Here is a 10,722-nt window from a genome sequence, read left to right as displayed (position 1 = left end):
TTGAGACAATTTAGAATTGTTCTTTGAGAAAATTCAATAGCCTTTTAAATTAATAATCATATTAATTTGGTAAGCCTTGCTCTGTAGATATAAATCATTCAACTGAGTCCCAGAAAAAGGTTGAGTTCTTTTTATGTTTTGCCTTTTTATTGACAATAGATGTTTGTTTTCTGTAACTAAGAAGAGAGGTCTTTGCTGTTGGCAAAGGCTTATGTCAGATTTATTTTCTACAAATAACAGTGTTGAGGGACTTTGAAATAACTATCAACAATCGCCTTAAACCAGTGCTACATGGGTTACTGATACCTGAAACTTCCATTGCTTATAAAATCACGATCTTCAAAAGTAGTGGCTATTGGATCACTTGTCTCTAAACGCCATCACTAAAAACAATAAGCTAGATTCTCAACTCAAAGAGTTCTTTTCTTCTTTTGAATCTCACAGGACGAAAATCTGACCCACTATGTAAATACTCACTAGTACATCCTTTAAAATGTATATTGGATTGTATACAGTTTGTGCTTTGAGTTTTGTTTTGTTTTTTTTCTTTTCTTTATCATGTCCAATAGAGATCTCTGAGAAGAGTAACTTAGCCCTTACAACACTACCATTTTCCAGGATGCCTGCCAAGTGAGTACTTAGGAGGATGGCCTTTGGGCTGGGAGGAGAGTGTTATCCTCTATCTGGGCACTAGACACAATCCAGGAGGGCCCCCGGAGGATAGGCTCTGTTATCTGATAGCTCTTTTCCATTTCTGACTAAATAGATGTCAGGAGTTTCCAAGGGGTTAATATTTCAATTCAGACCAATAAATATACTTCTTCAGCAGCTTCCTTGAATTTAGCACGTCATATTTGTATTATTTTTAGATTCTTATTCTCAGAAATGTGGATTCTAGAAATGATTTCTGTAATTAGAAAAGAAAATACAGATTTTCAACTCTTCATTGAACCCAATCATCAATCTCCCCATGCCACTCCATCTGGGTTCATACAAAAAGAATGGTTCGCTTCTTCCCTTTGGAATTTATCATATTCATATTTTGAGAGCCTTGAGAATTCTATTTTGTCATAATCATAATGTGTTAAAATAATATTTATCCTTTCTACATTTTGTCAATTTAATTTGATAAATTAAGTTGGTTTATGTCCCTTTTTAAAAGTCACTTTACACAACTATTATTATATTTTAAGACCCCAATCCAGCACAGCATGAACATCATAGCGACATTTACAATTTAGGCCAAGGTTTGCAACCATCACTGTAGTAAGTTAGAAAATTTTGTTCTAATATGATGCCAGGGTCTCATACCCAAAGCCCCTGATTTAATAAGTCTAGGTCAGGGCCCTAGCATCTGTATGTTTTTAGAAACCTTAAAATAATTGTATTACTTTACAAATATTGTTGTAAGTGCCCCAGGTATTCTTGTTTAGCCAAGGCTGAGAACCACTGACTTAGTGTCTAAAGAACTTAGATTCCTTTCTATATGTTAGTGATTTCCAAGGATAAGAGTGAACTGTAACAATGAAACTTCACAAACTATTTAAAAACAATAATCTTGTAAACAATAACCATCTCGTTATAAGGTTTAATGATAAACGTTATACAGAATGTCAAAAGATATTCCCTACACTTTAAGTGTATGTTTCCCATTCCCCTTGAGTAATGGGATTATTACCTGGCTACTTTGTATTTTTCTTTTCCTTTATTCTCTATATTTTGGAAATTTCACAAACCATTAACAATTGAATCAAGAGGTAGAGAAGAAAGAAGGAAAGTACAGAGGGGGAGGGGGAGAAACTGACATTTGATGAGCTAGATCTACCAGGAGTCAGCACTGTCCTTGTCTCTGTTTCCTTTCCTCCTTTCAACCGCTTTGAGGTGTAGGGTCTTAAATCCATTTTCCGAGTGAGAAAACGACTTCAGAAGGATTGTGTGTGTTTTCCAAACTTACAACACGAATAAATGTTGCAAAAGGGGTTTTAAACCAAGATTCTTTGACTCATAATTCACGTTATTTCCACCAGCTCCGGAGAAAGATCTAAGATTTGTTTTGTTATTTTTCCCTGGCAATGGTGAAGGGGGAAGGAAAAAGAGGAAGGGAGTTCTGAAGAAATATGTCAGCAGTTTTGTGATTATTTCGGGACCTGACACCATCGCATTTCCATGCCACTATACACAACGACCAGGTGATTTTACCCTAGTGCAAAAAGTCAGCTGCTGCAGCACATTGCAACCCACGGGGTAGAGAGCAGTGAGGTGTGTGTGTGTGCAGAAGCACAGAGAGAATGTGCACCTCTCCTGACACTAGAGCTGTTGCAGCGCACCTCCCTCCGACTCCACGCCTCACTGGGGGGCATCTCCAAGAACAGAGATGTAAAATTAGGAAGAGCACACGGGAGAAAAGGAAGTTCTTATATCATGTCACTTGACCACAAAGCCTAGGATACTCTGATTAACCTGCTCTATGCACTAAAGAAAGTTAAAATGTTCTTCCTCACTCTCTACTTCCCTCCTCTAGGCAGACAACTCTCACTGCCCCAGACTGAAGGAGAGTTTGGAGAGGGTGTGTGTGTGTGTGTGTGTGTGTGTGTGTGTGTGTGTGGTGTGTGTGTGGTGTGTGTGGTGTGTGTGTGTGTGTGTGTGTGTGTGTGTGTGTGTGTGTGTGTGTGTGATAGAGACATAAGGGGCCTCTATCAATCCCTGCAATTTCATATTGTGAGTGTACGAAGAGAGGACAATCTGAAATCAAACTCCCATGCAGCAGCTAGAACTTGCAAGAACCTAGCCCAGCAGTCCAAGATGGCACTGGAGTAGGTGAAGGCTATGCTCATCTCCTGCCAGGACCAAACTGGAATTACAACTAAAATATAAAACAATCAGCCTGAGTAACCAGCTGAAGACTAGCTGAGGAGAAGTCTCCTAAGAAGGATTTACAGAAGAAGCCATATGGAGATTGGCGGGAAGGGCCGAGACAGGAAAAGGGCTGGCCCCACTCCCACAGGCAGGACCTGGGATTCCAGAGGGATGCCTCCGCTGAAAAGGTTCCCCCTGAAAAGCACGGGGTCTCAACCCCACACCAAGCTCCCCAGCACAGAGCACCAGAGCCAGGAAGAGGCACCCATATAACATCTGGGTGAAAATCAGCGGGAATTCTGTCTGCCAGGGAGAAACAAGAGTCCTCTTAAAGGACCAGTGACATTAAAAAAAAAAAATGGCAATCCTACCTTTTGCGACAGCATGGATGAACTTGGTGAGTATTATGCTAAGTGAAATAAGCCAGTCAGAGAAAGACAAATACCACATGATTTCACTTATATGTGGAATCTAATGAACAAAATAAGCAAACAAAATAGAAACAGACTCATAGATACAGCGAACAGAGTGACAGCTGTCAGAGGAGAGTGGATTCGGGTAGTTGGGTGAAAAAGGTGAAGGGATTAAACAACACACACACAAAAAAAAACTTATAAACAGACAACAATAAGGTGACTACCAGAGGGAAAGAGAGGTGAGGGGAAGTTGGAGAGGGTAAAGCAACATAAATGGTGATCAAAGGAGACTTGACTTGGAGTGGTGAACATGCAATACAATATACAAATGGTGTTGTTATAGAATTGTACACTTGACACCAACATAATTTTATTAACCAATGTCACCCCAATAAATTCAATAATCGCTCTCTATATAAAAGGCTAATATGCAAAGTGTCTCCAGAGTTCAACCGGGAGACCAGGAGTTGGATCGTTCACTATGACTCATGATGACCACCAGGGGATGGCGCAGAATGAAGGAAAGCCCCGGCCAGCAGCCAGAAGGCCCCAATTGGCCCTGATCACTGGCCAGGCCTAGGGACCCTACCCATGCACGAATTTTGTGCACCGGGCCTCTAGTAATAAAAAAAGAACCTAGCTTCAGCAGCAAGGCCTTGAGATTGGAAGCTCTGAGAAATCAGGTAGGATATTTTTGGGGAGGCAAAGAGAGGCCGCACCTTATCTTGATGAGAAACTGGACAACTTACATGCTATCAGAGAAAGAAAATATGAGAAATGAGTATGCAGGTCATTAACATGTGTTTCCATTATTCTAGTTTAAAATACTAAATCTATTATGTATGGGGCACTGTAGGGAGTGCCAGGGAATATACATTTGCCATCAGGAAGTTCACTGCCAACAGGAAAGATAAACATATAATCAGACATTTCAATAGCGATCATTGGCCCCGCAAGAGTGGTAAGGACTAAGTGACATTGTGGACCTGAAGAGGGAGGGTGCACCCGAGAAGGTGTCACATTCTATAACTGGATCTTAAAAAATGAATAAGAATCTCCCAGGCAGACACAAACACAAAGGTAATCTAGGCATATGTAAAGGGATAGAGGAATGAAGCCACATAAAACCACTTAAGCCCATAATTATTGAGGTAAAATTAAGCATATGAGAGGCTATTTTGAAATAATGGTGGGAGCCATAAGTTTTTAATTTAAGGTCTGGCTCTGATATTTTATAAAAGTGCAACACTGGGCAAGGTAGGCCCTCAGTTTTGTTTCTTTTTGTGTAGAGACAATAATGCCTACACAAGATACAATGGAAGTACATACAGGGTATCCAACCCAATCTTGGGGCATGGTTGGTACCTTTTGGTAAAGCAAAATGTGAGGCTGAGTCCTGAAGGATGAAAAAGTGGGATAAAATGTCCAGGCTGAGACAAGGCAAAGCTTGGAAGTGAAAGAGCGAAGAGCAAGCATGGCACTTTTGAAACATTAAAAGCTTAATATGGCTGGGGCATAAAGTGGCAGTAGTGAAAACTGAGCCTATAGTGGTAAGAGCATGACATGACTTGAGACCAGTTGATGAGCTAGTGATGAAGTACTGAAGATATTTTTTGTTTAAGTTTTCGTTGGTTTTATTTTGCTTGATATTTTATTATTATAATTATTTCTATTATTATTTTGCATTGTAAAATTTCTATTTAGAATTAGCAAGCTGTTTAAATGATCTCAGTTCTGTTGGCAACATCCAACTCATCATAGTTGGGAGCCAGCTGAACATAGGCCTTCTCTCCATCAGGTCTGACCAGGGTGTTGACATTGGCCGTGTCAATGTCATAGAGCTTTTTTATAGCCTGTTTGATCTGGTGCTTGTTGGCCTTGACATCCACAATGAATACAAGTGTATCATCGTCTTCTATCTTCTTCATGGCTGACTTGGTAGTCAGGGGAACTTGATGATGGCATAGTGGCCAAGCTTGTTTCCTCTGGAGGCACTCTTCCCAGGATATTTAGGCTGCCTTCGGAGCTGCAGTGTCTTCTGCCACCAGAAGATGGGTAAGGTGAGGATCATTGTTTGTGTGTGGCTATGAAAGCACATTTTATCCCACTTTCAGCACTGTTTTCTTTGCCTTCAAAGCCTTTGCTTTGGCTTGGCTTTGGGAGAATCAGGGAAGGTTTGGGGACATGGAACTGTGGCCTACAGGTGCATGTCTCTCCTCAAAGTCCACAGCCTGGCTGTCCCCTTCCTTCCACAATCCTCTTCAACTGGAGCCCAGCCCATGCTGTTGGGCCCACCTGTGCCCCTGTGTGGCCGAAAAGTGTTTTGCTTTGATTTTAACTGGGTCAGATTAGCCCTTTATTATTTTTTATTTTTTATTGGGGGTGATATTGGTCAACATGAACATATAGTTTTCATGTGTGGATTTCTAAGTTACAAAAGCTATATATAGCACCATGTGCCCACCACCCAAAGTCAAATCTTCTCCTGTCACCTCATATTAGGACCTCCTTTTCCCCCTACCCCCTTCCCTCTGGAAACCACCACACTGTTTCATAAGTTTCAGTTTTATATCCCACATATGAGTGAAATCATATGGTTCTTAGCTTTTACAATGGAATACTACTCAGCCATAAGAAAGGATGAAATAGCGTCATTTGCAACAACATGGATGGACCTTGAGAACATTATGCTAAGTGAAATAAGTCAGACAGAAAAGATTAGCCCTTTAGAAAGATGGGTTATGCTGCAGGTTGGGGAATTAAATGGAGGAGAATTAAGCTGGACTCCAACAAACTAATGAGAGACAACTTCAGTCAATGAGATGAGACCTGAAGATGGGTGAACTAATGTAGTAGAAATCAAATACTCTGGTTTCTCTTCAGGTTGCATAAATCTCTCATCTTTCCCCAAGGATCTTATTTATAGCTACCATTACTCACTGTTCACTTATCACATTGCAAAGGTTTCTACTCCTTGGCTCAGTTTTTGTTCCTTGCTTTTACTTACTTGAATCTAGATTCATTTTTTAAAATTTGTTTTAAATATCTTTCAAATCAAAATGGAAAACTATCATGAACACTGTGGAACTACAAAGTATATTCAGAGATGTGTATGAACGTCACACTTGTATTGACAACCAAGAGAAATAAAGCATTTGTTGTTGCTTGCAAGACTGGCTGATTGACTTGGAAAAGTTGTTCCCATGGTCTTTAAATTTCAACAGCTACTGAGCAACTTCAACACAAGGCAACTTTTTCACACATCTACTCTTCAATTTACCTGACAAACTTACATTTTGTATTTTTATTTCTTTTTAGGGTGTATGTCTTTGTATAATAAATATAAATTTTCAAAACACTAGGTGCACCAGGGTTATACTTGTGCTAAAAGAACAGGGTCATCAAGGTTATACCAAATGGCTTGATGATGGATTACCCTAGACAGCATTTCCCAAAATCTTTATACAGTATGTCACAAGCAGGTCAAAGATCATGTTACTCTTCTCCTGGGCACTCTATCTTGAGATGTTCACTCTGACTCTGGGTTATATACCAGAAGAAGGCAAGAGTGTTTATAGAGGTTTAATAGTCACATGAAAAGTCCTAAGAATGCAGGCACCTAAATTGCAACTGCAATGTTGCCTAAGAACCTAGCAACATAGCATCAAATCAAAGGCAAGCTAAGATCTAAAATAACAGAATGGCAAATATTAAGGGAGGTGAGCCTCCTTGGTTTGGCAAAATGTAGAGAGTGCCTTCAATTTGCTCATTACCTACAGAAAGCAAAAATAGTTATTTTTGCAAATAAGGAAATGGTGCTAACAATGTTTCTTTCATTTCTAAGAGTTATTGTTCTTTCTAAGGAGTGCTATTTTGCCATGAGGTAGCATGATCTCTACCTTCTAACAATTCCATGTGATTTAAAGTTCTTCTAAATTTATGCTTTAATGTTATTTAGAAATTAATTTTGAAATTAAAGTAAAAATATTAATTTGACATTTATTCATCTCATTCATTTCAATAGAAAATGAATGAGATAGAAAAAATGTAATATTTTAAAAATATTTTGGCAAGCTATTCTTTTCTTTAAGCACCAGGTATATGTCAAGAATATTCTCTCCTTTTTTGCAGATAAAAATACTAAGACTTTGAGGTTAAGTAAGTTTATAAAGATTATAAATATGCTAACAATTGTGCAAAGATTAGAAGCAGAAATGTCTGCTATTTTGAACATAGTTCTATTAACAGCTACTCTATTGTACATTATAATTATTTTTTAAACTGTATGGGAGAACATATTTGGCAATGATACATCTGATTAAGGGTTAATATCCAAAATATATAAGGAACTCATACAATTTAACAAAATGAAGACAAACAATCCAATTTAAAAATGGGCAAAGGACCTAAATAGACACTTCTCCAAAGAGGACATACAGATGGCGAAGAGACATATGAAAAAATGCTCAAAGTCACTGATCATCAGAGAGGTGCAAATTAAAACGAAAATGAGGTACCACCTCACACCTGTCAGAATGACTACCATCAACAAAACAACAAATGACAAGTGCTGGCAAGGATGTGGTAAAAAGGGAACCCTCGTACACTGCTGGTGGGAATGCAGACTAGTGTAGCCATTATGGAAAACAGTATGGAGTTTCCTCAAAAAATTAAAAATGGAATTCCCATTTGACCCAGTGAGCCCACTTCTAGGAACATATCCTTAAAAAACCCGAAACACCAATCAGAAAGGACATATGCACCCCTATTTTTATAGCAGCACAATTTACAATAGCTAAGACCTGGAAACAGTCCAAGTGTCCATCAGTAGATGAGTGAATAAAAAAGCTGTGGTACATTCATACCATGGAATACTATGCAGCAGTAAAAAAAGAAGAATCTCTTACCCTTTGAGACAGCATGGAGGGACCTGTAGGGTATTATGCTAAGCAAAATAAGCCAGTCAGAGAAATACAAGTATCACATGATGTCACTCATATGTGGAATCTAAGTAACAAAATAAACTGATGAATGGAGTGGATCCAGAGACATGGAAGCTTGCAACAGAGTGCAGAATCTCAGAGGGAAGGTGGGGGAGGTTGGGTGGGTGGGAGGTAATCAACCAAAGACCTTGTATGCATATATGCATAACCCATGGACTCAGACAATAGGGTGCTGAAGGCCTGGGGCAGGGGGGTGGGGTGGCATGGAGGGGGTGAATGGGGGGGAGGGGATATATGTAATACTTTCAACAATAAACAATTAAAAAAAAAAAAAACCTAAATTCCAAAAAATCAAACCTTAAATTTCTACACATAATACTTCATATATATCTACTGATTCTCCAATAATACTACTAAAATATAAAAAAAGTTTTATTTACTTTTCAGTGACACTATATATAAAATGCTGTGTCAATCATTGTGTCAAAAAAATGTTCTTTATTTCAATCTAGGAGAAAATAAGCTTTTCTTACCTATATTCCTAAACAACCAGAATGGTAATTTGCATTACATTAATAAGAATGTGTTAAAAATCCTTAAATGTGTGTTTATTCTATTTTTCTATTATCAAAATGAAATATAACATTTGAAAAACTTTTAATTTCACTATCTTTTTCATATTTTTTCATACCAAAATTGAAAACATTATTTTATAAAACTGTTGGTTTTGCCAATACAGAAACAATCTTTGTGCTTTCAAATTATAAAAAGATTAAATGTCATTTCTAATTTATTTTATTTATTGATTTGAGAGATCAATTTGTTGTTTCACTCATTTATGCATCCATTGGTTATTTCTTGTATGTGCCCTGATGATCAAACCCCAACTTTGGCATATCAGGATAATGCTCTAACTAACTGAGCTACTAGGCCAGGGCCTCTAATTTTTTTTTATTAAGATAAGTCTATAAAGTCATTCAAGTGTTTACATATTTTATTCATGTATTATTAGACTTCACTTTGTTCTTTGAAAATGTATAAGGAACCACCATGTTATATATTTTATTTATGGTATTTTATATTACAACTAGTGCCCGGGTGCATGGATTCATGCACACTGAAAGGACATTAATTAGAAGTTGGCCATCAGGGGAGGACTGGGCAATACGGGCAAACATGCCCTGGAGCCAACCTCCCATGGTCCCTCCCGGCCAGCAGCACCTGGGGCAACCACAGCTCAAAGGTCATCTGGGGAGTGAAATGGGTCCTTCCAGCAGGTGGGGTCCCTCAGCCTGGCCTGTGGAGATTGGGCCAAAACTGGCACTCTGACATCCCCTGAGGGGTTCCGGATCGCAAGAGGGCGCAGGCCAGGCCAAGGGACCCCATTGGTGCACGAATCCGTGCACCGGGCCTCTAGTATGCATATAAGATCTTTGGTTAATTTCTTCCTGCCCTCTCCCCTCCCCTCTTTCCTCTAAGATTCATCGGTCTGTTCCATGTTTCCATGCCTGTGGTTTCTGCTCCTGCGTTGAGCATCTGCCCCCTGGTGGTCAATGCACATCATAGCTACCGGTCAGATGGTCGAACAGTCAGCCGGTCGCTTAGGCTTTTATATAGAGAGAGATAAGAACTTAAATGTGTATGGGCCTCCAAGAGTGAGAAATCTCATCTTCAAGTAATCATTAACCTTTTGCACTCGGATGTCGAGTGTGACTCGACACGGTTAGCATCGGTAGCAGCTCTTTTTATACTCTTTGAATGTATCAATAATTTGAAATATAAAAAAATCCAAATAAATAAGTTTGTATGAAAAGAAACTCCAGTTTTTTATTCTACTGCCGCGCTTTGTAAAATCTGGGGTATTTAAAAAATTAAATCCCGAGTAGAATAAAGGAATCGAGAAAAAAGCAAGCGAGTGCAAAGGGTTAAGACAGTGGTTCTACAAAAGTTGGTCCCTCCACTACTCTGCCTTAAGGCCAATCAACCTCTCTTAAGCTTTACATCTGCTGTGACTTGACCAAAAGAGCCTGCATTGCCAGGAAAAAGAAACGATCTACACAGGGGTTGGGTAGGGGATGCAGATATTGCAAAGCAGCAAGATGCACAGACCTGGAGTGATTACTACATCTGCAATACCTGCTCTACCATTTGCTGCACGTATGACCTGGAGCGAGTTACATAAACTTGCAAATATTTTGTGTTTTAATCCATTGGTCAGAGTTAATAATTGCACCTTCCTCTTAGGTATATTATGAAGATTCAATTAAATAACCCACACACCACACTTGATATAGTGCTTAGCACAATTTATAATTAGGCCAAATAGAGGAGATGCTAATCAAATGAAAGATTTAAGACTAAGTGAAGTCCTAAATCCCTTCTGGTTGTCAAGTTCTAGAAACTACTCACTTTTATCTCTCTAAGACCACTTATTCTGTAGTTAGTGAGTGAGTAGGGCACATTTTCCTTGGTGCAGTATTTTAATATGCAAATTAGGAGTAGAGTAG

This window comes from Cnephaeus nilssonii (assembly GCF_951640355.1).
Source record: "Cnephaeus nilssonii genome assembly, chromosome: 1".
NCBI lineage: Eukaryota > Metazoa > Chordata > Mammalia > Chiroptera > Vespertilionidae > Cnephaeus > Cnephaeus nilssonii.
The sequence above is the reverse complement of the archived record's forward strand: the minus strand, read 5'-3'. Positions refer to the sequence as shown.